Source organism: Pan troglodytes, chromosome 7 (genome assembly GCF_028858775.2).
Source record: "Pan troglodytes isolate AG18354 chromosome 7, NHGRI_mPanTro3-v2.0_pri, whole genome shotgun sequence".
NCBI lineage: Eukaryota > Metazoa > Chordata > Mammalia > Primates > Hominidae > Pan > Pan troglodytes.
Window position 1 is genome coordinate 99,686,801 of NC_072405.2, and position 27,572 is coordinate 99,714,372.

Consider the following 27,572-nt stretch of genomic DNA (forward strand, 5'->3'; position numbering starts at 1 on the left):
ACTTACATAGAATCAGAGAACAGAATTGGGAATCATGCATCCAGATAATTTAGAGAGCTTATAAAAATTGGCATGGTGTAATTCTAGTGTTTTATAGACAAAATCTATATCTCTGATTATGATTAGAATTGTTGTCTTTATTACTCATTTTAAATATTCCTATCTCCCATGATAATATTCTATGATTCTGATTTGATAGGTCTGGAGTGGGGCCAAAGAGTTGATGGTTTCAAAAGCTCATCAGGTGATTCTGCTGTGCAGTCAATTTGTGAATGCTTTAATCATACAGGTGGGGATATTAAAGACCAGAAGATAAAGTGACTTAACCTCTTAGGGTTAAGAGGCAATTTACTTCCTCAGAACTCGGCAGTTTACTTCCTTGGAACTTCAAGATTTCTCAGACTTCAATATTTAAATGGAAATATCTTTAAGAAAGGTTGTGTCAAATAAAAGACAGTAAGATTAAGAAATTGGATATGTAACTAGAAAGAGTTGAGATTCCCAGGGTAACAAGGATAATAAGGAAATTAAATATATTTTCACTTTTATTATTACCTTGGAAAGTACCAATGATCCAGGAGATAAGTAGAGAAAGGAGTCCTTGCCCGATTGTAAGAGTATAAAGATAAGAATAGGGATAATGTGGCCGGGCATGGTGGCTCACACCTGTAATCCCAGCACTTTGGGAAGCCAAGGCGGGTGGATCACCTGAGATCAGGAGTTCGAGACTAGCCTGGCCAACATGGCAAAACCCCGTCTCTACTAAAAATGCAAAAACTAGCAGGGCGTGGTGGCGGGCACCTGTAACCCCAGCTACCTGAGAGGCTGAGACTGGAGAATCACTTGAATCTGGGAGGCAGAGGTTACAGTGAGCCGAAATTGCGCCACTACACTCCAGCCTGGGCAACAGAGGGAGACTCCATCCCAAAAAAAATAGGGATAAAGTAACTAAAGCTCTGAAAGTCTCAGCGACTTTCCCCAAATTACACAACTTTGTATCAGAGTTGTGTCCTAAACTCCAAGTCAGGACACCAAACCCCATATTCTGTCTGATGTTCAGTGTCCCATGATGGTCTAATTTCTCGTTTTACCCCAGGCGGACCTCTCTAGGGCAGAACATATGTTTCAGGAAAACCAAATTTTTAAGTAGCACAATCAGTACCTGGAACAAATCCTAACATATAATAAGTACTCAAAATATATACATATTTGAAAAAATAATCCATAGTAGTTACAATTTTCCTATAATGTGTTAAGCTCAGATTCTTTTTCTGCTTATACCATCTTTTCTTCAATTAACTCTACTTTAAAATTATAACTGTTTTTGACAGCTTTATTTAACATGTGTGTATTTTGTTTAAAAGCAATCCTAATTTAGAAAACTAACAGTAGGCTAAACATAAGAATAAAGGAATAAAATGTTCTTTCTTGTATTTTTTGTTTTTTTTTTTCTTTTTTTTGGCAGAATACGCAAAGTAATAGCAATAACAGGGCAGAACTTCCGAAAAACCTCATGGAACTTCTTAGAATCCTTAGCCTTACATTCAATCCCTCCTCAGTCTGTCCCAGTGATGGTTTTTTTTTTTTTTTTTTTTTTCAAATTCCTTTATCAATGCTGTTCTCACACCTATGACATTCCCTTCACCAAATAATTGAGTGTCACCATGTAGTTCCTGGTCTTTATTTTAACAATGTTCTTACATATTCTTGTTTGTTCTTTGAGTTGTCAGTGTTCAAATGCTATGTGTCTTTCAAAGCATATTTCAAACATCACTTCCCCCTTCCCCTCAGCGGGAACCATTCTCCTCCTCTTAAAATTTCAACTAACACTTTTATTTGCATGACACTCATAATTTAATTTCACCCTAAACTGTACTTATTTCTGGACATTGTCTCACTTACAGGACAATGCTTTGCCCAGTAGTCAATTATTCCATGAATAAATGACTGAATGGAAAATTGACCAGATTTTTTTTAAGTTTAGAATTCAATTTTAACTGTTTTCATTATTACTAAATATATTAGCACAAGCCCCATTTTTCCATGCCTACCAAAATGAAATTTTTAAGAGACCACTACAAGAAAAATATATATCATTTCTAAGTATGTCACTTTTAATCTACTTTTGATGTGATTGATACGAAGCTCACCAGTACCTATTTATTGTTGAAAACTGCAAAGAAAAAAGTGAGAGATCTTGGCCAGAGCAATCAGGCAAAAGGAAGAAAAAAAAGGCATCCAAATAGGAAAAGAGGAAGTCAAACTATGTGTTTGCATATGGTATAATTTTACACCTAACAAAGCTCATAGTCTCTGCCAAAAAGCCTTTAGATCTGATAAACAACTTCAGCGAGGTTTCTGGATACAAATCGGTGTACAAAAATCGGTAGCATTTCTGTACTACAATAAGGTCCTTCCTAAATGCAAAATCAAGAATGTAATCACATTCACAATAGCCACAAAAAAAAAAATAAATAAATAAAATACCTAGGACTACAGCTAACCAGGGAGGTGAAAGATCTCTACCATGAGGATGACAAAACACTACTCAAATAAATCAGAGATGACACAAATGAATGGAAAAACATTCTATGCTCATGAATAGGAATAATCAATATCATAAAATGGCCACACTGCCCAAAGAAATTTACAGATTCAATGCTATTCCTATCAAACTACCAATGACATTCTTCACAAAACTAGAAAAAACTATTTTAGGAGACATTATGTTACCTGGCTATAAACTAAACCACAAGGCTTCAGTAACCAAGACAGCATGGTACTGGTACAGAAACAGACTCAGAGACCAATGGAACCGAATAGACAGCCCAGAAATAATGCTGCACACTATGACCATCTGATCTTCAACAAAGCTGACCAAAACAATCAATGGGGAAAGTATTTTCAATTCAATAATGGTGTGGGGATAACTGGCTAGCCATACGCAGAAGATTGAAACTGGACCTCTTTCTTACACCATATACAAAAATTAACTCAAGATGGATTAAAGACTTAAATGTAAAAGCCAAAACTCTAAAAATCCAGGAAGACAACCTAGGCAATACCATTCTGGACATAGGAATGGGCAAAGATTTTATGCCAAAGATACCAAAAGGAATTGCAAGAACAGTAAACATTGACAAATGGGATCTAATTAGACTAAAGGGTTTCTGCCCAGCAAAAGAAACTATTAACAAAGCAAACAGACAACCTACAGAATGGGAGAACATTTTCACAACTTTACCTCTGACAAAGGCCTAATATCCAGCATCTATAAGGAACTTGAACAAATTTACAAGCAAAAAGCAAACAACCCCTTTAAAAAGTGGACAAAGCATATGAACAGACACTTTCAAAACAAGACATACAAGCAGCCAACAAGCATATGAAAAAATGCTCAATATCACTAATCATTAGAGAAATGCAAATCAAAACCACAGTGAGATACCATCTCATACCAGTCAGAATGGCCATTATTATTATTATTATTATTATTTTTTTTTTTTTTTTTTTTTTTTTTTGAGACGGAGTCTCGCTCTGTCGCCCAGGCTGGAGTGCAGTGGCGCGATCTCGGCTCACTGCAAGCTCCGCCTCCCGGGTTCACGCCATTCTCCTGCCTCAGCCTCCCGAGTAGCTGGGACTACAGGCGCCCGCCACCTCGCCCGGCTAATTTTTTTTGTATTTTTAGTAGAGACGGGGTTTCACCGTGTTAGCCAGGATGGTCTCGATCTCCTGACCTCGTGATCCGCCCGCCTCGGCCTCCCAAAGTGCTGGGATTACAGGCGTGAGCCACCGCGCCCGGCCATGGCCATTATTAAAAAGTCAAAAAATAACATTTGCTGGAGAGGTTGTAGAGAAAAGGGAATGCTTATACAGTGTTGGTGGGAGGGTAAATTAGTTCAAACATTGTGGAAAGCAGTGTGGCAATTCCTCAAAGAGCTGAAAACAGAACTACCATTCAACCCAGCAATCCCATCACTGGATATATACCCAGAGTAATATAAATCATTTTACCATAAAGAGACATGCATGTTCATCACAGTACGATTCACAATAGCAGACTTGGAATCAACATCAACGACCAGCAACGGTAGACCAGATAAAGAAAATATGGCATATATACATCATAGAATACATGCAGCCATAATAAAGAATGAGATCATGTCCTTTGCAGCAACATGGATGGAACTAGAAGCCATCATCCTAGGCAAACTAACCCAGAAACAGAAAGTGAAATACCACATCTTCTCACCTATAAGTGGGAGCTAAACATTGAGTACACATGAACACAAAAAAAGTAACAATAGACACCAGGGCCTACATGAGGGTAGAGGGTGGAGAAGGATTAGGACAGAAAATCTACCTATCGGGTACTATGCTTAGTGAGGAAATAATACCCACACCAATCCCCTGTGACTTAAAATTTATCTATAGAACCAACCTGCATATGGACCCCTGAAATGAAAATAAAATTTTTTTTAAGTCAACAATTCTGTTCTTTCATTGTGCACCTTAACTCAATATTTTCTAGTTCCTTTTTTCCCATACTACTCTTCTAAATTTATAAAAATGAAAGGAATTCATCTGATATATTACTTTAAGATAAACTGCTTTTAAGAATTATTATAATGCAATAATCATTCCTTGTTATAATTCTATATTATTTAGATATGATAAAAGTAGCACCAATATCTTCTTTGAAAAATTGAAAAATATTTATTTAAGAAGGGTTAAAAGAAATTCCAAGCTAATTTTGGGCATTTTCTACTTTTGATTTTTTTTACTTAGTCTGTAATTAAAGGGGATACATTTTTTCATTTTTTGCCCAGCTTTATTGGGGTGTGATTAACAAATAAATATTGTATATATTTCAGGTGTTATAATAATTTGTTGACTTAATATGCCATACATATACATTGTGAAATGATTACCATAATCAAATTAATGAACACATCAATCACCACACATAGTTAACTATTTTGTATGTGTATTTGTGTGTGCAGTGAGGAAATTTGTTCTCTTAGCAAATTTCAAGCATAGAATACAGTATTACTAACTATAGTCACCATGCTGTACATAAGACATCCAGAACGTATTCATCTTATAACTGAAAGTTTTCAACCTATAACTGTTACATCCCCATTTTCTTCATCTCCTGGACCCTGGCAAACACTGTTCTACTCTCTGTTTCTATGAATTTGACTTTTTTGATTCCACATCTAAGTGAGATTATATAGTATTTGCCTTTCTGTATTTGGCTTATTACACTCAGCATAATATCCTCCAGGTTTATTCCCATAGTCACAGATGGCAGGATTTCCTTTTTTTTATGGCCAAATAATACTCTACCGTGTGTGTGTGTGTGTGTGTGTGTGTGTGTGTGTGTGTGTGTGTACCCCATATTTTCTTTATCCATTTATCCATCAATGGGCACATATTATTTTTGTATGTTGGCTATTATGAGTAATGCTGCAATGAGCATGAGCAGATATCTCTTCGAGATACTCATTTTATTTTCTTTGGATATATACCCAGAGGAGATATGTTTTTCTAAACTAAATTTATTATTTTGATATTTCCCAATGAATAATAAATGGGATAAACTTATAATTGTCTATATGTCTTTGTCCTAAGTAATCTGCACTGCAAAGAAATAACAGAGAATCTTTAAATGTAATAAGGTAATAAGCACATTGGATAACATAGCATTTTAGATCAAGAAACAGACATTAATTCATTTCTGAGAAAAAAAATGCTGTGGCTTCACATTTCTGACTTGATAAGGAAATTATTATCCTGTATAGTTGGGATTTAGGGGCCAGTTTTCAGTTAAATTCAGAATCACCGATGGAGTGGGGTGAGCATCTCTGCATAAATTAGAACAAATCTAGTTGATGTTATGGGATGAAACTACCAGTTATATAACAGATTTCTCAGTAATATTGACATATAGTGAAGAAAATAAATAACAGGCCTAAAACAAGCCAAAATGTAATTTTGCTTCTACATATTTATTCTTAAGAAATATTGACAAATGTAAACAATGATTTAGCAATTCAGCAATGTTTATAAACTAAGCAATGTTTACCGCAGAGAACTATAGACAGCCTATGACTCTAACAAAAGGGAAATCTTTAAATTATGGCCAGTCCATATAAAAAATGAAGTAGTATGCAAAATGACATTAAACATCCTAATAGCATAGACAACTGTTCATGTTTTATTAATTTTAAAATCAGATTCTAAAATGTAGGTTCATGTTTATATATTTTTAAATAAAGGAATTTATGTTTGTTAGCATACAAACTAAACTGTTATAACAAAGAAACCCCAAACACAATGACTGGAACAAGGTAGAGACTATTTTTCACTCCCATAACATCCAAGTTGACCAGGGCATGTAGGCAACTGGGCCCCATGATATCCTCCAGAAACCCACATAGTTCTATCTTGACACCCCATAGTGCTTTAGGGCACAGGCTCTAATTTAATTTTATTTTTGAAATAGAAGTTCACAGATCTGATGAAAGTTATCAACCCTCACCTCAGAAAAATGCACACCCACATATACTCCTACACTGTTTCAGGCTCTGTGTAGAAGTTCATAGATCCCTAACTAGGGCACCACCCAGACACTGCCTGCAACTGAATGACTAAAGCTATTTTGTCAGCCAACTCACCTAATTCACACCAAAAGAATACTGTATGGGGAGCTGGAAAATGGAATCCCCACCAAGGAAGCCATGTGCCCAGTTAAAACTTGGGAAGGAAGTGGTATTCTATTATTAAAGGGAAGACAGGTATGAGGAGAATGGACCCTGGGAACATTCATCAGTCTCTGCCACAAACACTTTGAAAATAGTGATATCTATGTGTCATATATTAACAATATTTATGTCTGGATGATGAAATAGAGTTATTTTTAAATTTTTACTCATTTTATTTTCCAAATTCACTTTATGATATTTAATATTTTTATCAATTCTTCTGAATTCCTTAAGATATTTCTCTGCACTCCAGCCTGGGTGACAGAGCGAGACTCCATCTAAAAAAAAAAAAAAAGATACCTCTTGTGCAAATTCAAAAGCTAGCAGAAGACAAGAAATAACTAAAATCAGAGCAGAATTGAAGGAGATAGAGACATGAAATACCCTTCAAAAAATCAATGAACCCAGGAGCTGATTTTTTAAAAAGATTAACAAAATATATAGACCACTAGGCAGACTAATGAAGAAAAAAAGAGAGAAGAATCAAATAGATGCAATAAAAAATGATAAAGAGGATATCACCACTGATCCCACAGAAATACAAACTACCATCAGAGAATACTATAAACACCTCTATGCAAATAAACTAGAAAATTAGAAGAAATGGATAAATTTCTGGACACATACATCCTCCCAAGACTAAACCAGGAAGAAGTTGAATCCCTGAATAGACCAATAACAGGCTCTGAAATTGAGGCAGTAATTAATAGCCTACCAACCAAAAAAGCCCAGGATCAGAGGGATTCACAGCCGAATTCTACCAGAGGTACAAAGAGGAGCTGGTATCATTCCTTCTACAACTATTCCATACAATAGAAAAACAGGGACTCCGCCAGGCACAGTGGCTCACGCCTGTAATCCCAACACTTTGGGAGGCCAAGGCAGGTGGATCACCTGAGGTCAGGAGTTAAAGACCAGCCTGGGCAACATGGTGAAACCCCATCTCTACTAAAAATACTAAAATTAGCTGGGCATGGTGGCACGTGCCTGTAATCTCAGCTACTCGGGAGGCTGAGGCAGGAGAATCACTGGAGCTGGGAAGGTGGAGTTTGCAGTGAGTCAAGATTGTGCCATTGCACTCCAGCCTGGGTGACAGAGCAAGACTCTGTCTCAAAAAAAAAAAAAAAAAAAAAAAAAAAAAGAAAGAAAGACTCCTCCCTAACTCATTTTAAGAGGCCAGCATCATCCTGATACCAAAACCTGGCAGAACACAACAATAACAAAAAATTTCAGGCCAATATCCCTGATGAACATCAATGTGAAAATCCTCAATAAAATACTGGCAAACCAAATCCAGCAGCACATCAAAAAGCTTATCCACCACAATGAAGTTGGCTTCATCCCTGGGATGCAAGGCTGGTTCAACATACACAAATCAATAAACGTAATCCATCACATAAACAGAACCAATGACCAAAACCACATGATTATCTCAATAGATGCAGAAAAGGCCTTTGATAAAATTCAACAGCGCTTCATGCTAAAAAGCCTCAATAAACTAGGTGTTGATGGAATGTATCTCAAAACAACAAGAGCTATTTATGACAAACCCGCAGCCAATATCACACTGAATGGGCAAAAGCTGGAAGCATTCCCTTTGAAAACCAGCTCAAGCAAGGATGCCCTCAGTCACCACTCCTATTCAACATAGTATTGGAAGTTCTGGCCAGGGCAATCAGGCAAGAGAAAGAAATAAAGCGTATTCAAATAGGAAGAGAGGAAGTCAAATTGTCTCTGTTTGCAGATGTCATGACTGTACATTTAGAAAACCCCATCATCTTAGCCCACAATCTCCTTAAGCTGATAAGCAACTTCAGCAAAGTCTCAGGATACAAAAATCAATGTGCAAAAATCACAAGCATTCCTATACACCAATGATAGACAAACAGAGAGCCAAATCATGAGTGAACTCCCATTCACAATTGCTACAAAGAGAATAAAATACCTAGGAATACAACTTACAAGGGATTTGAAGGACCTCTTCAAGGAGAATTACAAACCACTACTCAAGGAAATAAGAGAGGACACAAACAAATGGAAAAACATTCTATGTTCATGGAGAGGAAGAAACAATATCGTGAAAATGGCCATAATGTGCAAAGTAATTTGTAGATTCAATGCTATCCCCATCAAGCTACCACTGACTTTCTTCACTGAATTAGAAAAAAATACTTTAAATTTCATATGGAGGCAAAATAGAGCCCGTATAGTCAAGACAATTCTAAGCAAAAAGAACAAAGCTGGAGGCATCACGCCACCTGACTTCAATTTATATTACAAGGCTACAGTAACCAAAACAGCAACAGCATGGCACTGGTACCACAACAAATATGTAGATGGAACAGAACAGAGGCCTCAGAAATAATGCCACACATCTACAACCATCTGTTCTTTGACAAACCTGACAAAAACAAGAAATGGAGAAACGATTTCCTATTTAATAAATGGTGTTGGAAAAACTGTCTAGCCATATGCAGAAAGCTGAAACTGGATCCCTTCCTTACCCCTTATACAAAAATTAACTCAAAATGGATTAAAGACTTAAATATAAGACCTAAAACCATAAAAACTCTAGAAGAAAACCTAGGCAATACCTTTCAGGACATAGGCACGGGCAAAGACTTCATGACTAAAACACCAAAAGCAACTTCAACAAAAGCCAAAATTGACAAATAGGATCTAATTAAACTAAAGAGCTTTTGCACAGCAAGAGAAACTATCATCAGAGTAAACAGACAACCTACAAAATTGGAGAAAAGTTTTGCAATCTATCCATCTGACAAAGGGCTAATATCCAGAATCTACAAAGAGCTTAAACAAATTTTCAAAAAAAAAAATGGAAAAAGTGGGCAAAGGATATGAACAGGCACTTCTCAAAAGATGACATTTATGCAGCCAATAAACATATGAAAAAAAGCTCATCATCGGTGGTCAGTAGAGAAATGCAATCAAAACCACAATGAGATACCATTTCACACCAGTTAGAATGGTGATCATTAAAAAGTCAGGAAACAACAGATGCTGGAGAGAATGTGGAGAAATTGGAACGCTTTTACACTGTTGATGGGAGTATAAATTAGTTCAACCATTGTGGAAGAAAGTGTGGCAATTCCTCAAGCATCTAGAACTAGAAATACCATTTGACCCAGCAATCCCATTATTGGGCATATACCAAAAAGATTATAAATCATTCTCCTGTAAAGATACATGCACACATATGCTTATTGTAAGCACTGTTCACAATAGCAGACTTGGAGCCAACCCAAACGCCCATCAGTGATAGACTGGAAAAAGAAAATGTGGCACATACACACCATGGAATACTAAGCAGCCATGAAAAAGGATGAGTTCATGTCCTTTGCAGGGACATGGATGAAGCTGGAAACCATCATTCTCAGCAAACTAACACAGGAACAGAAAACCGAACACCACAAGTTCTCACTCATAAGTGGTAGTTGAACAATGAGAACACATGGACCCAGGGAGGGGAACATCATACATTGGGGCCTGTCACAAGGTGGGGGGCTGGGGGGGATAGCATTAGGAGAAATACCTAATGTAGATGACAAGTTAATGGGTGCAGCAAACCACCATGGCACATGTCTACCCATGTAACAAACCTGCACGTTGTGCACATGTATCCCAGAACTTAAAGTATAATAAACAAATAAATAAGAAAGATATGTCTTGTGATCTGCTACATAATATATTTTTAATTATTCATATGTGCTGTTGAAGAATATAAATTTTTCTATTAATTCAGTTCATATATATGTCTTAAATCAAGTTTGATGGTGAGTTATTCAAATATTCAGTTTCTGTACTATTTTTTGCCTGATTAGAGAACTGTATAATTACAAATTTGAAAAATTTTCCATGCAATACAATATTTGTTTTCTAAATTCTGAGACTATGTTGTCATTGCACATAAGTGTATGATTATTTTATACTTTTGGTGAAGTTTTTCTTTTGTCATTAGGTACTGACACCATCTCTATTAATAATTTTGCACTAAATTCTATTTTGTCTGATACTAATATTGCTATAGCAGCTTTCTTTGGCTTAGTGATTGCCTACTAGATTTTTAATTTTGTATTTTCAATATTTTCAAGTTATATCATTTATGTGTATCACGTATGCATTATATAATTTAATATTCTTTCTTATATAATCTAATTTCTGGTAAATTTTACTTTTTCTGCCATTGATTTCTTATTTACCATTTTAGCTTATATTTTCTCCTTCTCTGCTATGTATTTGGTTGAGTTTGCCAGTTCTCTTTTTTAATCTTTCTAACCACTCACTTATTTAGAACTTATGTGCCCTATTTTTATCTTTTATTAGCTAGCTTTAAATTTTTACCATGGATACTAAACAAGACTTAAAGTTAATCAATATCTCTATTCTCCTCCTGAATAACTAAAAGGATTTTAGAATACTTAACTCTGATCTCCCCCCCTCCACCTCTATATTATTATAGCCTAATGGTCAACAGGATTTATGTGTTTGAAGGGAAAAGGGAATTTTCCCAGCTCAATGTGCTATGGTGACGTGAGGTCTATTTTAGAAATGTTCTCTTATATAATATTACACTTCCATAATAAAAATAGGTTATTTTACAAAAAATTAGCCGGGCGTGATGCGCATCCCTGTAGTCCCAGCTACTTGGGAGGCTGAGGCAGGGGAATCACTTGAACCTGGGAGGCAGATGTTGCAGTGAGCCAAGATCGCACCACTGCCCTCCAGCCTGGGTGACAGACCAAGACCCCATCTCAAAAAAAAAAAAAAAGTTATTTTATGGTGTATTTCTAGAGAGAAAAGTAAAGTAAATTCGTGCTATTAAAATACATTTCTGAAAACTAAGAAAATATCAGGCAAATAACTAAGTATCAAAAACAATATAAAAGTTTATATTGTTCACAAAAATTGTCTTAATTTTAAACTACTCCTTATGCAACTGATAAACAGTGAATGATATGGTTTGGCTGTGTCCCCACCCAAATCTCATCTTGAATTGTAGCTCTCATAATCCCCACATGTTATGGGGTGATTGAGTCATGGGGGCGGGTTTTTCCTGTTCTGTTCCTGTGATAATGAGTAAGTCTCATGAGATCTGATGGTTTTATAAAGGGCAGTTCCCCTACACACACTCTCTTGCCTGCCACGATGTAACACATGCCTTTGCTCCTCCTTCATCTTCCACCATGACTGTGAAGTCTCCCCAGCCATGGAAACTCAGAGTCCATTAAACCTCTTTTTCTTTATAGATTACCCAGTCTCGGGTATGTCCTTATAGCAGCATGAGAATGGACTAATACAGTGAACAAGTTGAAGATAGAAAATACAAAACTTGGCCGGGCGCAGTGGCTCATGCCTGTAATCCCAGCACTTTGGGAGGCCGAGATGGGCGGATCACGAGGTCAGGAGATCCAGACCATCCTGGCTAACACGGTGAAACCCCGTCTTTACTAAAAATACAAAAAATTATCCAGGCGTGTTGGCGGGCACCTGTAGTCCCAGCTACTCGGGAGGCTGAGGCAGGAGAATGGCATGAACCCGGGAGGTGGAGCTTGCAGTGAGCCAAGATTGCGCCACTGCACTCCAGCATGGGTGACAGAGCAAGACTCCATCTCAAAAAAAAAAAAAAAAAAAGAAAGAAAGAAAATAAAAAGAAAAAAAGAAAATACAAAACTTAGAAAATGTCAAAGTCAGAGTGTCTTTTTTTTTTCCACTTTTTGGATCTTTTGAGGGGGGATTGGTTGAGACACAATGTCAAAGATTTGCTTTCTTCTGTGATCATCATTTCATCTTTATTTCATTATTTTCTTATAAGAAGTAAATCTTTTGAGCATTATTTGTAGACATCAAGGCCTAGAGCTATGGAGCATGAAATATGCTGAGCTTGAAAAATGAGAAAGAAGCTAGAGACTCTGCCCCCTCTTCTCACCTTTGCTGTACTTATAATTAACAATTTAGGCATAAGCAAAAAGGTGACAAATAGAGTAACAGTTTTTGGAAGATGCCAAAGGTTCTGCCTACTGCCAATCTTCCTGTTCAACCTAAAACTCTGTATGAATCACCAGAAGAATCATGCTTCAAGTTGCAATCATTTTGTTTCCAAGAAAAGAAATGTGCATAAGATCAACCCAAACATTCACTTTGTTCATATATTGAATGTATATTATAAATTATATAACTGTTTTCTACTTATTCTCACTTGTTTTGAATCAATAAATTCCTTTTTTGTTTTCTAAAGTTCTTTGTTAAAAACAGCTGACCAGCTCAAACCCACCATGATAGTCAAGGTCAAGAACCAATATACACGCAACAGGTATATTTACTAAAATCAAGAACCTGAAATACAGTATTTTCTAGTAGTCTATGAACTGAGGCTACATAAATGGTATTTACCCTTCTCAAACTCAGCATTTAAAATGAACTTCTAGATCTCTCTGTGATAATGATAATAATGATGATAATATGATGAAAGTGCTGAGAGTCACTTCTGCACACCAAGTGCTTCATATAAACAACCTTATTTATTTTTCCTATATTCTTATGAGATAGGTAACTATTATAAGGCCGTTTCACAGATGAAGAAACTGAGACTATGAGGGAATAAGTAACCTGCCCAAGTTCATAGATTAAAATACAGTAGTCCTGGGATTCAGGCTGCCTAATTTCAAAGTTATGCCTTTAACCATTAAACTAAATTGACTCCCTACTCTGAAATGTTCACTCAGCATATATAATTTCCTTTGTCCCACTCCCAAAAAGCCCTGAAGGGCTCATACCATTTCTTTGTTTTTCCTACATCAAATCTCTACATGGCACAGCAAGACCTATGGAGTGTAATTCTTACAAACAATGAAACATGGGTGTAATTGAAGATCTGCTTTAATTATTGCCAGCACTTTCTCAGGATATTGTTCAATGTGAAAGGTGATGTTAAAATCAAAATTGTTGCTAGGTCTAAAATAGCCATTTTTGTAACAAGTGTAATCATGAACAGTAGGTGACTGTCCTTGGATCTTTTCCAGTAGATTCTGCTCCCTCAGAGTGGCAATTCTCTGTCCATTGCTTACTTTAGACAGCAGTCAGTGAGAATTTGGATGTGGCAGAGTGTTTAGTGTTTCTTAGCATTTCATAAGTAGAAAAATATGTCAGTACATTTCTTGACAATACCAATTTTGTCATTTTTAAAGGACCGAGATAGCTCTTGCTTACTGTTGAAATCATATTTGAAAAGAATCTCCAGCATTCTCAGTTTAAAGACAAAATACCTTTTTTTAACTTCTTATGTAAAAGACATATTGAATGAGAGAGAGGGTGTCATTTATACTCAGACTGCCTTTTGCCTCTGAAGCAGCAATAAACAATATTAAGAAGTTATAAATATTTGTAATTGAGTGAGGAAAAACACGATCCAGAGAAGAGCTGATGCTCTACACTACAGTGTGCTAGATTTAGGACCCTCTGGGTTAATATCAACTCCCACTGTCCTATTATTTTCCTTGACTTTACAATAATCTAGGTTTAGGACCCTCTGGGTTAATATCAACTACCATTGCTCTACTTACCTTGACTTCTATTATATTAGTATCCTAGTGACTGTGTAGCATATTGCTGAATTAAAATACTTGTGGATACACTTTGTTGAATTCCTTCTATTTTCATAAAATTTATTACAAAAATGTTCAAAGCAACTTCTACATCTTAACTTCCCTCCAGAAATGGATTTTAAAGTTTTAAAAGAAAACTAGTGCCTCATTTGTAATCCTAGGAGTCTGATGACAATATATCTTTTCTCTTATGGGACAAGAAACAGAATTTTCTTTTCTCTTAGCATTCATCTGTAAACAAAGATGTCAAAAGGCAATGAAATGTCATAACTATTTTATATAGTATTTTACTCTCATAATGTATTTATTACATTGGTAAAGAGCAAAGATTTTTTTAAAAGAGAGAAAAGCTTGTTTTCAAAAGGTAGCATTATCACATAAAATGCTTCACTGAACTACTGCCCTGTAGTTCAACAACTGTCATAAAATTGTTGGAACACTTGTTAAAAATTAGAGACAAGCAGAAAGTGTTTGCTAAGGGGAAAAGGCAATTTTCGAACTAAATAGTTGCTTTCATAGGAACATAAACTTAAATCAATAAACCCATCTCTTTTAATAAACTTCTTCCAGTCTTGACAGCAAAAGATTTATTTGGCCTACCCTTATTTGGAGAAGTTAGAATGTGTTCTGAGATCATGCTGTAATATATGACAAAATATAAGAGAAAAAGTGAAACATTAAATAAAGTGTACCACAGACCTTCATATTTCAAAATACACACATCCTTCTGCTCACACAAACACAGTCAACTGCCCTGCAGCTATGAGTCTAAAATTCAACTAACAATCAAATATATGCATGTCTCACAAAGCTGATCTTTGACAAATCAGCATAAGACTATAAGGAAAGTAAATACAATATTAAATGTTAGATGTGATTCAAAAGTATAAATGGTGAAGAAATACAATCCCTGACATACTAGTGACTACAAGAATCATCAGCATATTTGGGAAATAAAGTTCAATGACTGGAGAATATATAAGTGACTCATGGTGCTGTGTACCTTGATGTGCAAAGCAACACTGACCTTGAGATGATGCGAAATGATCAGCCTACAACACTTATGATGTTTGTTCCTGTACAAAACTTTGTGAGAACTCAGAAAAAATATATTGATGTCCATTCAGCTCAACAATGATGCAATCCAGATGGTTACTAAGTAATAAAATTATCTTCCCAAGAGAGCTGCACAGATTGTCTAATCTGTTTATGCAGTCTGGGTTATCTATGCTCGAAAATACTCTAAGTACATTCTGGCTGAGAGGAAAGTTACCAGCTTTTAAGGTAAAGTTTGATGGAATTGTTTATGGAAAAAATTAATGTGCAGGACATTCATTTACTTAAACAAGAAATTTTATGTTTTCAGGAAACACAGTTAAAGGTGAAATGTTTGGGAATCTTTGAAAACTATTGACTAGAACAAAAGACTTTATTGACCCTTTAGGAATGTGTCTGATTCTACAAAGGATGAACTGAAATGTCTGTTTTGCCATTATCCATTAATATGATCATAAGGCCATATTGTGATACCCATACAATTCAAGCCTGAAATTCATATTTTTATTCCTGGCAATGACTCAGACTGCCAGAATTGAAAACATTCTTACAAGGTTTTTGGATGACGCTAAGCTATATCTTTATATGACAGACATAGATTTACATATGCTTTTTCTTTTAAATAACTCACATACATTTTTATTTTATTTTATATTTAGAAAAAGGAAGAAAGTCACCTGCTGGATGTTCAACTGCAGAGAAGAACAAGTAGTCAAAGCCTGGTGTGGCATAGGAAAATAAAGGACAGGATTTGGAATCAAACTTGTGTTCCAACATGTCTCTGCCACTTCCCACACATTCTTCATCTCTTCTAGCTATTTTGAAATATATAATAAATTATTAACTATAATTTCCCTACTGTACTATCGAATACTAGAAATTATTCCTTCTACATAACTGTGTTTTTGTATCCATTAACCAACATCTCTTGACTTCAAGGAATAAACCAAATCAGTTCCCAAATGTTGCACAAAAACAGATCCCTTGGTTCTAGTTTTCTCTTTTCTTTTCTAGGCTTACCTAACATATGAAGGTAAATAGGATCAAAACCCAAATGGGTATAGAGTGCTAATGGTTTCTGTTAATGTTAATATTCATCATCGTGAGTAGCCTGAGACAAGGGATACTCAGCCGATGCCAAAAATAGAATGAACTTGTCTTTACCAAACAGCAGCATTACATTTTAGAGCCTCATCCCAGGCACATGGTTAATACTAAAGATGCCAACCACATCAGGAAGAGGCTGGATAAAGGGATAGCTCTTGTAATTCTATCCTTGGAATAACATCCATTTAAAATTAAAGAATAGTTTAAAAATTAAACTCTAAGATGCAATATAAACATTCCTATGATAAGGAAATTTTGTAGTCTGGAAGAAATTTTTAAGATATGTTTTAAAAAATGATTATGGCCACATCAATTTAAATTAGATTGGGTAATAGAAAACTCAGCTTTGTTCATTACAGAGGGGGAAGTCAGGCAAAAGGAAGTACATTATAGTTAAATGTAATCTTTAGAGAATATAATAAAATATCTGACAATATATTCCTGGGTTTCAGAAGGATTACGTATAAATACTTTTGTAGGATTTAATAGTCTCACCAAGTAAAATATCGTATTTGAAAATAAGCATATTAAAAATAAAATGGAGTTTTCAAAATAGTGAGCATAAAAAACTATTTGTATATGAGTCAAGTAATGATGCAAAAAAAAATTTCATAAATCAATCATCTGTCTACACTTGTTTCATTAAAGGATAATATATTGGAATATCATTTCAGCAACATTGCCAAAGCTTCCCAGATTTGATTTCAATCCAAAATTTGTATCAGAACTCAGCACTTTAAAAACAAAGAAAAAAGGAAAATTCAATGCAGATGTACATTTCCATGATACTTAGTGCATAAGACTATAGTTGAAGCATATTTGTCATCATGGCAACCAGCCAACAAAAAAAATATTAGAAGAACATGAAGACAAGCTGCATATTTCTGTACAATCATTCCATAACTCAGATTATAGAGCAACATAGTAACTTAATGTATATTTATAATGATATAATTAAATCTTCATTCCACAAGTTCTATAGAATCTGTCAGTAGATTGGGGAAAGAAAAGCAGATAATGCATTAATCAATCATCAAATGCTTAACAATATGCCTAACAAACCATGTGGCTCTTTGAGTGAATCAAAAATATTAGAATTGTAGGATTAATCTATGCCTCAGGGACTTAACAATTATATGTCTCCTGTTGTTTTTGTTTCTATTTAATTATATTGATTTATTGACAAAATATATATGCTTTAAAAAGATTTTTTCAATGAGCTGCATAAATTTATCACATTTAATATACACAATGAAATAAAAACTTAGAGAACTTATAAATATGTCTGGAAAATAAAGCCTAAAAAACAGTTGAATGTCAGTATACATAAAAAAAACACTGTAGAATTAGAAAAAAAATACTTAAAACTCCAGATCTATCATGTACTAGAAATAGACAAGATTAATATCTCTTTTTCTTAATTCCTTGTTCATCTATAAAATAATGGACATAACATTGGAATGAAATGTCATCATGCCATTATTTTCAGGAGTGAGTATCTCCCTAGAAAATCAAAGAAAATTAATGAAAATGTTTAGAAATAGGGAGATTTATTTAAAGTAACATAAAAAATAAATAACTTTTCAATGCATCAGAATAATCTTTTGGAAAATATAGTGAAAAATATGCCATTTCTAATTGCCTAGGAATAAATTTTATTAGAATTTTATGAGACAAAAGAATCATCAAAATTTACTGAAAAATACAAAAGAAGAGTGGAAAAAATGGAAAGACTGTTCTCCATGAAAAAAAAAATTTCTTCTAAATTATTTACCAATTTAAGAATTCTAATCAGAACTCCAAAAAGTAGAAAGAATCTCAAATTAATGATCTAATATCACACTTAGAGGAAATAGAAAAGCAAAAGCAAACTAACCCTAAAGTTAGTAGATGAAAAGAAAGAGTTAAAACCAGAGCTGAGCTGAATGAAATTGAGACCCAAAAATCTATGCACAGCATCAATGAAATGAAAAGTTGGTCATTTGAAAAGGTAACCAGAATCAATAGGCCACCAGCTAAATTAACAAATAAAAAAAGAGAGATGGTCCAAATAAGCACAATCAAAATAACAAAGATGATATTACAAATAATCCCACAGAAATGCAAAAGATCTTCAGAGACTGAGGATCACCTCTATGCACACAAACTAGAAAAACTAGAGGAAATGGATAAATTCCTGGAAAGAGACAACTTAAGATTAAATCAGGAAGAAATTGAAACCCTGAAAAAACTAATATCAAGTTCCAAAATTGAGTCATTAATGAAAAACTTCCCAAACAAACAAACAAACAAAAAAGCCACATCAGATAGACATACAAAGAAGAGCTGGCACCAATTCTACTGAAACTATTCCAAAAAATTGAGGAGAACTAGGCTTCATTACTTGAAAGCAAGCTTGGTTGAACATATGCAAATCGATTAATGTAATTCATCACATAAACAGAATTTTTAAAAACCATATGATCATCCAAATAGATGCTGATAAAGCTTTCAATAAAGTCAAAAATTTATGTATGATAGAAACCCTCAAACTAAATATTGAAGAAATACACCTCAAAATAATGAGTCATCTATGACAAACCTAAAACCAACCTCATACTGAACATGCAAAAGCTAGTCGTACTGAACATGCAAAAGCTAGAAGTGCTTACTCTTAAGAAATAGAACAAGAAAAGGATGCCCATTCGCACCACTCCAATTCAACATAGTACTGGAAGTCCTAGCCAGAGCAATCATGCAATGGAAAAAAATAAAAGGCATCCAAATAGGAAGAGAGGAAGCCAGACTTTCTCTCTTTGCTGATAATGATTCTATACCTAGAAAACCCTAAAGACTCCACCAAAAAGCTCTTACATTTCATTAATGACTTCAGTAAAGTGTCAAAATACATAACTACAAAACATTGCTGAAAGAAATCAAAGATGGTGAGTTCATGTAAATGATGAGTTTATGTCCTTTGTAGGGACATGGATGAAATTGGAAATCATCATTCTCAGTAAACTATCGCAAGAACAAAAAACCAAACACAACACATTCTCACTCATAGGTGGGAACTGAACAATGAGAACACATGGACACAGGAAGGGGAACATCACACTCTGGAGACCGTTGTGGGGTGGGGGGAAGGGGGAGGTATAGCTTTAGGAGATATACCTAATGCTAAATGACGAGTTAATGGGTGCAGCACACCAGCATGGCACATCTATACATATGTAACTAACCTGCACATTGTGCACATGTACCCTAAAACTTAAAGTATAATAATAATAAAATAAAATAAAATGAAGAAATCATAGATGAAACAAACAAATTGAAAAATATTTTATGCTCAAGGATTGGAAGAACCAATAACATTATAACATCCATACTGCCCAAAACAATCTACAGATTCAATGCTATTCCTATCAAACTACCAATGTCATTTTTCACAGTTAGAAAAAACAACTCTAAAATTTATATGGAACTAAAAAAGAGCCTGATTAGCCAAAGCAATCCTAAGCAAAAAGAACAAAGCTGAAGGCATCACATTACCCAACTTTAAATTATATTATAAGGCTATGGTAACCAAAACAGCATGGTACTGGTACAAAAATAGACATGTAGACCAATGGTACAGCATAGAGAACCCAGAAATACAGCTGCACACCTACAGCCATCTGATCTTCAACAAAGTCAAGAAAAATAAGCAATGGAGAAAGGACTCCTTATTCAATAAATGATGCTAGATAGCGGCTGGCTATATGCAGAAAATGAAACTGGACTCCTACTTTTCACTATATACAAAAATTAACTCAAGATGGATTAAAGATTTAAATGTAAGACCTCAACCTCTGAGAATCTGATATGATTTGGCTGTGTCCACACTCAAATCTTATCTTGAATTGCAGTTTCCCCATGTTGTGGGAGGGACCAGGTGAAGATAATTGAATCATGGAGGCAGTTTCCCCCATGCAGTTCTGGTGATAGTGAATGAGTTTTTGCAAGATCTGATGGTTTAATAAGGGGCTTTTCCCCTTTTGCTCTGCACTTCTTGCTGCTGCCATGTGAAGGACATGTTTGCTTCCCCTTCTGCCATGATTGTAAGTTTCCTGAGGCCTCCCCAGCCCTGAGGAACTGTGAGACGGTTAAACCTCTTCCCTTACTAAATTATCCAGTCTCTCATATGTCCCTATAGCAGCTTGAGAATGGACTAATACAGAATCCTAGAAGAAAACCTAGGAAACACCATTCTGAATATCAGTTTTGGGAAAGAATTTATATCTAAATTCTCAAAAGCAATTATAACAAAAAACAAGAATTTGCACGTGAGACCTAATTAAACTAGAGTTTCTGCACAACAAAAGAAACTATCAACAGAGACAAACAAAAACCTACAGTATAGGAGAAAATATTCACAAGCTATACATCCAACAAAGATCTAATACTCAGAATCTATAAGAAACAATTCAACAAGCGTAAAACAAACAACCTCATTGAAAAGTGGGCAAAAGACATGAACAGAGACTTCTCAAAAGAAAATGTATAAGTAACCAATAAACATATGAAAAAATGCTCAACATCACTAATCATCAAAGAAATGCAAATTAAAACCGAGATACCACGTAATACCAGTCAGAATGACTATTATTAAAAAGTAAACAAACAAACAAACAAAAACCAATGTATGCTGGATAAAAGTGAAAACTTATGCATGGGTAGTGGGAATGTAAATTTGTTCAGCCACTGTGGAAAACAGTTTGGAGATTTCTCTGCGAACTTGAAATAGAAATTATAATTTAATCCAGCAATCCTATTACTGGGTGTATATCCAAAGTAAAATATATCATTATACCGAAAAGACACATGTACATCTATATTCATCACAGTACTATCCACAATAGCAAAGACATTGAATCAACCTATGTGCCCATCAATGGTAGACTGAATAAAGAAAATGTGGTACATATACACCATGAAATTCTATGTAGCCATAAAAAAGAATGAAAGAATGTTTCTTTGCAGCCACATGGATGCAACTAGAGGCCATTATTCCAAGCAAATTAATACAGGAACAGAAAAGCAAATACTGCAGGTTTTTACTTGTAAGTGGGAGCTTACAAGTGGGTAATCACGGACATAGCGATGGCAACAATAGAAACTGGGGACTGCTAGAGTGTGGAGGGAGGGAGATAAGGACTGAGAAACCATTGGGTGCTATGCTCACTATGTTGGGAATCAACCCTACCCCAAACCTTAGCATCATGCAATATACCCATGTAACAAACCTGCGTATGTACCTCCTGAATCTAAAATATAAGTTGAAATTATTTTTTAAAATTTCAACACGACATTTTTGCATCTTAACAAGCTTATTTTAATGTTCATGTGGGAGGAAGTATGCAGAAAGCAACTGACCAAGGCAGCCTTAATATTCCCCTCAGCTTGACTAAAGTTTAGACAGATATTTTTTCCTGACTATAGGTCTCTGATCTCCCTATTCTTAGAGCATTTACTTTTAAAAACACAACTGCATTCTTACTCTGCACTTTTGAGATATAAATAATCTCTCAGCTTCTTGCCAGTTTCACAGCCCAGGAATGCCTTTCTTAAGAACCTGGGAGCCATACTTTTGAAATGTAATTATCAAAAAAGATAGGGTCCCTACTTTCTAGCTCTGTCAGAGGGTGGGAGCCTAACTTTGATAAGCATCAATTAGCAAACAGAGATGGCCTACTGACATTGAGCATTCTTCCCCTAATGCCCATCAGTACTTTTTCACAGGCTCACCCCAGTGCTTAAAATCTCTCCTTGTTTTGTTTCAGAGGAGTTAAATTCACTCTTTATCCCCATTGCAATTGTCCTGACCCCTAGTGCAATACCCTTGAATAAAGCCTTCCTTGTCTGTTTTACTCCGTTTGATCCAAATTTTATTTGGATCAAGACACTTTTGAAAAAGAAGGGTGTAAGAAGAGGAAAGTATATGTATTGGGTATCAAGTATCATAAACTTACAATAATTAAAAACCAAGGTATTGGTGCCCAGTAAGAAAGGTTAACCCTTTTCTCATTTGCCCTGAGAATACTTTCTAGTGGTGCTTGAGGCTGCAGCATTTACCCCAACATAAACTTTGCCACTAAATATCTGGCTTTTATGATTATTTTTACATCACTCTAGTATATCAACTTTGGAAACAAAAGGCATCATTCTATTTACAACATTCTGTTTTTAGTAGTAGTATTTCCGTTTAAAAAATATAGTAATTCTTGATCACTGAAAATGTCAAACCCTAGAAAACAGCATTCATATGCGTGATGTTAACGTCGTTCTCGAACAGTTGTTGGCCAAAGATTCATTTAATGAATCCGATTTTTCTGAAATACACAATTCTGATGATTCAGATGATTCTGATATTAGGTCTGTTTACAAATAACTCCAAGAACAGGTTTTACAAATTTATTTTATTTTATTTTCACATTGAAAATCAATTAGATTTGCTTCAGGCTCAAAGAGCATGTTTATGTAAAATTAAATGAGTGCTGATATTGAACTGCACTTTCTATTTTCTGAACAGGAAAAGGGTCAATATATCAGGATAGTCAAAAACATACCCATGTATGTGTGTAAATTTAGTATGTTATACATACAGAATTTTAAATCAGTAAAATAAAATATGGACTATACAGTAAAGATGTCGGGACAATGGAATCCCACATGGGGAAAATGAAGTTTCATCCCAGCCTCATGCCATACACAAAAATAAATTCTGGCTGGATTAAAATTCTTAACTAGAAATTGAAGTTAGTGCCAAGGGACCAACTATAGCTGAGAATTTATGTGTTTGTTTTAGTTTTTTTAAATTATACTTTAAGTTTTAGGGTACATGTGCACAATGTGCAGGTTAGTTACATATGTATACATGTGCCATGCTGGTGTGCTGCACCCATTAACTCATCATTTAACATTAGGTATATCTCCTAATGCTATCCCTCCCCACTCCCACCACCCCACAACAGGCCCTGGTGTTAAAAAAATAATTTGAACTTGATTGCACTTTGAGTATCTCCACTGCTACATTAACCCTAACTCCTATTGTCTTGCATCCTACCTGTTTCTAGGTAGTCAATCATACCTGCAATTTTGTACCATGATTAAAAAATGGAGTAAATAATTATAAAATATTCAAGGAGCATATTTAAAAACTATTTTTATAATGAGTAAAATCATAGAAATCAGTCTGGAAGGATATTCAGCAAAGTGTTAAAAGTAGTTTTCTCTGGATGGACAGGAAGTAAGATTAAGTTCAAAAGATGTTGAAGAAAAACTTAAACATTTGATCTAATACACTTAAGAGTTGTTTAAATGTTTCATCGCAAGCACATACTCAGGTATTTCTCATGAAAGTTTCATAATAATAAAGTAAATAAAATTGGAACAATAGTACCCGTCTATTAAAATTGTATTAAAGATTAAAGCAGATGGCCTAGTGCAGTTTCTGACACATAATAAATACGTCATAAAGTATAGTCATTCTATTAATATTAGAATCATTTTAATAATTTCCTCTATTTTTCTTATCATAATGTATGCATGTATTTTACATATTTATCTCCAATAAGAAATGATCATATTTCTACCTTGGAATGCAGAAAATTTTTTAAAAAAAGAAATCATCACAAATTATATATAAACATTTAATTCAAAGAATTGTAATGTGATCATAATAAACCTAGGATATCTAAGGAAAACATACAATTAAAAATACTGCCATGCATCTGTGGTCCTCCATTCTCTCTGATATGAACCAGGATCCTCATGCCTCTTTAAAGGTTTAGTGAATGGTTATCAAAATGTATGACAGTCAATAGTTCACACTTAAGAGATAACAACAATAAAAAGCTTTCTGGTAGCAAAAGATGCTTGCCCACGGCAGAATAATTTACTAATGTGGACTTGAAATTGCTGGTTATAAAAGAAGAACTTGAAACAGAAAAAGAGGTCAGATATGATCCCAACATCTCAAAGCAATGATACTTTTTACTCAAAATGGAAATCATTGTATCCTCTAATCCCAATCCAGTCTTTTCTCCACAAAAGGGCATCACTACAAATTTGAATGCTTAGAAATTAATGAACTCAGCTAATTCCACCATTTTTTTACAGGCAATACAAAGAAAGAACAAGACATGATACCTGCCCAAAGAGAGCTTATAATCTAGTGGAAATACAGAAATAAATCCATAAGACAAGTTAAAGGCTGAACCCTGATGTCTTGAATAACAGCCATAAAAATTCAAAGACTGTCTATTAGTATGGGATGGAAGAGTCAGAGATAGTTTTTTTTTTTGCATGAATTTTTCTATATATAAATTACACCTTTTTTGTTTATTATTTTATTTTATTATTATTCTACTTTAAGTTTTAGGGTACATGTGCACAATGTGCAGGTTAGTTACATATGTATACATGTGCCATGCTGGTGCACTGCACCCATTAACTCATCATTTAGCATTAGGTATATCTCCTAAAGCTATCCCTCCACCCTCCCCCCACCCCACAACAGTCCCCAGAGTGTGATGTCCCCCTTCCTGTGTCCATGTGTTCTCATTGTTCAATTCCCACCTATGAGTGAGAATATGCGGTGTTTGGTTTTTTGTTCTTGTGATAGTTTACTGAGAATGATGATTTCCAATTTCATCCATGTCCCTACAAAGGACATGAACTCATCATTTTTTATGGCTGCATAGGATTCCATGGTGTATATGTGCCACATTTTCTTAATCCACTCTATCATTGTTGGACATTTGGGTTGGTTCCAAGTCTTTGCTATTGTGAATAGTGCCGCAATAAACACATGTGTGCATGTGTCTTTATAGCAGCATGATTTATAGTCCTTTGGGTATATACCCAGTAATGGGATGGCTGGGTCAAATGCTATTTCTAGTTCTAGATCCCTGAGGAATCGCCACACTGACTTCCACAAGGGTTGAACTAGTTTACAGTCCCACCAACAGTGTCAAAGTGTTCCTATTTCTCCACATCCTCTCCAGCACCTGTTGTTTCCTGACTTTTTAATGATTGCCATTCTAACTGGTGTGAGATGGTATCTCATTGTGGTTTTGATTTGCATTTCTCTGATGGCCAGTGATGATGAGCATTTTTTCATGTGTTTTTTGGCTGCATAAATGTCTTCTTTTGAGAAGTGTCTGTTCATGTCCTTCGCCCACTTTTTGATGGGGTTGTTTGTTTTTGCTTGTAAATTTGTTTGAGTTCATTGTAGATTCTGGATATTAGCCCTTTGTCAGATGAGAACGTTGCAAAAATTTTCTCCCATTTTGTGGGTTGCCTGTTCACTCTGATGGTAGTTTCTTTTGCTGTGCAGAAGCTCTTTAGTTTAATTAGATCCCATTTGTCAATTTTGTCTTTTGTTGCCATTGCTTTTGGTGTTTTAGACACGAAGTCCTTGCCCATGCCTATGTCCTGAATGGTAATGCCTAGGTTTTCTTCTAGGGTTTTTATGGTTTTAGGTCTAACGTTTAAGCCTTTAATCCATCTTGAATTAATTTTTGTATAAGGTGTAAGGAAGGGATCCAGTTTCAGCTGTTTACATATGGCTAGCCAGTTTTCCCAGCACCACTTATTAAATAGGGAATCCTTTCCCCATTGCTTGTTTTTCTCAGGTTTGTCAAAGATCAGATAGTTGTAGATTTGCGGTGTTATTTCTGAGGGCTCTGTTCTGTTCCATTGATCTATATCTCTGTTTTGGTACCAGTACCATGCTGTTTTGGTTACTGTAGCCTTGTAGTATAGTTTGAAGTCAGGTAGTGTGATGCCTCCAGCTTTGTTCTTTTGGATTAGGATTGACTTGGCAATGCAGGCTCTTTTTTCGTTCCATATGAACTTAAAGTAGTTTTTTCTAATTCTGTGAAGAAAGTCATTGGTAGCTTGATGGGGATGGCATTGAATCTATAAGTTACTTTGGGCAGTATGGCCATTTTCATGATATTGATTCTTCCTACCCATGAGCATGGAATGTTTTTCCATTTGTTTGTATCCTCTTTTATTTCATTGAGCAGTGGTTTGTAGTTCTCCTTGAAGAGGTCCTTCATATCCCTTGTAAGTTGGATTCCTAGGTATTTTATTCTCTTTGAAGCAATTGTGAATGGGAGTTCACTCATGATTTCACTCTCTGTTTGTCTGTTATTGGTGTATAAGAATGCTTGTGATTTTTGTACATTGATTTTGTATCCTGAGACTTTGCTGAAGTTGCTTATCAGCTTAAGGAGATTTTGGGCTGAGACGATGGGGTTTTCTAGATATACAATCATGTCATCTGCAAACAGGGACAATTTGACTTCCTCTTTTCCTAATTGAATACCCTTTATTTCCTTCTCCTGCCTAATTGCCCTGGCCAGAACTTCCAACACTATGTTGAATAGGAGTGGTGAGAGAGGGCATCCCTGTCTTGTGCCAGTTTTCAAAGGGAATGCTTCCAGATTTTGCCCATTCAGTATGATATTGGCTGTGGGTTTGTCATAGATAGCTCTTATTATTTTGAGATACGTCCCATCAATACCTAATTTCTTGAGAGTTTTTAGCATGAAGGTTGTTGAATTTTGTCAAAGGCCTTTTCTGCAACTATTGAGATATTTTAGACCAATATCCTTGATGAACATTGATGCAAAAATCCTCAATAAAATACTGGCAAACTGAATCCAGCAGCATATCAAAAAGCTTATCCACCATGATCAAGTGGGCTTCATCCCTGGGATGCAAGGCTGGTTCAATATATGCAAATCAATAAATGTAATCCAGCATATAAACGAACCAAAGACAGAGATAGTTTTATATTGAAAGTGTGATGATGATGATGATGATGATGATAAAAACAGCAACAAAAATACCACTAATAACCTAGCTTATGCAGTGTTGCCTGCATGCCAGGTGTGGTTCTAACAGTTTCACATATATTAGTCATTTAACCCTCCCACTAACCCTATGAGGTGAATGTCTTATTCTCCCAATTCTTTAGAAGAGTCACCTG